We start from the raw sequence: 1,092 nt of genomic DNA on the forward strand, positions 1-1,092 counted from the left end.
GCGAGGACAGAGAGGAAAAAATGAGGTGATACCAAGTAGAAAGCAAATGTTTTGAGAATGATGATGGCAACATTTGTACAAATGTGCTTGATACAATGGATGTATGTATGGATTGTGATGAGTTGTATGAACCCCCAATAAAATGATTTTTAAAAAGAATAAAATTCAGACCTGAAGAATGGAATGGTACCAGAGACTAAATTGTAAACACCCAGTTTGCAGAATATTACAGGTGATAGTAGAAGCCCCAAAATGGGTCCCTCTGTATGACTGAGTCTCTGGTGAGTCCCCAATGACCATAGTGTAAAAATGTGAATAGCCTTAATATCAAAGTACATTATAAAGTGGATTTTAGCACCTGTAGTTTGACTGGTTCAAACCACCAGAAGCACCACGGGAGAAAGGCTGAGCTTTCTACTCCTGTAAACAGTTTTGGAAATTCACAGGGGGTTGCTATGAGTCAGCATTGACTGGATGGCAGAGAATTTTGAGTTAGACTGGAATATAACACTCTGTCATTAGATCTTCCTTTAGATCCTTTTAAATTGAATCTGTTTTAAAACTATTTTCTGCTTTCTTTTCCATTTGTTTGTTTGTTGGTTGTTTTTGGTTTTTTGGGGGGGGGTTATTGTTGGTGGGTCCTTTTTTGTCTTTTGTCTTTGTTGTGTATGTTTTTCTGTATGGGGAAGTCAGAATGGGTGGATCTATGAAGACAGTAATAGGGTTAGTAATTACCTGGGGGCACAAAAGGAGAGGCAAGTAGTCTAGAGCAATGATACAAGAAAGAAGAAAGGTTCCAAAGTTGATTGTGGCGATGAATGCACAAATCTTCTTAATATTATTGAACTATTGATTTGTATGATATGTTAATTCCATCTCAACAAAATTCTTTAAAAATAATAAAAATGTATAAAGACTCCCATCGTAGTAGAGGGTGTGAACATTCTCACACTTTGTTTCCTTGAGTATATATACCGGTACTACTCTACAATTCTAACACAGATCACCTTACCAGGAAGGCCATACCTGACTGAGTTTTGGTAGAAGCAAGACCTACTTGGTCTTTTGGATTATTTTGGCTTCTAGCTCTGA

The sequence above is a fragment of the Echinops telfairi genome, unplaced genomic scaffold (genome assembly GCF_000313985.2).
Source record: "Echinops telfairi isolate 266 unplaced genomic scaffold, ASM31398v2 ScPeMD7_34;HRSCAF=130, whole genome shotgun sequence".
NCBI classification, from domain to species: domain Eukaryota; kingdom Metazoa; phylum Chordata; class Mammalia; order Afrosoricida; family Tenrecidae; genus Echinops; species Echinops telfairi.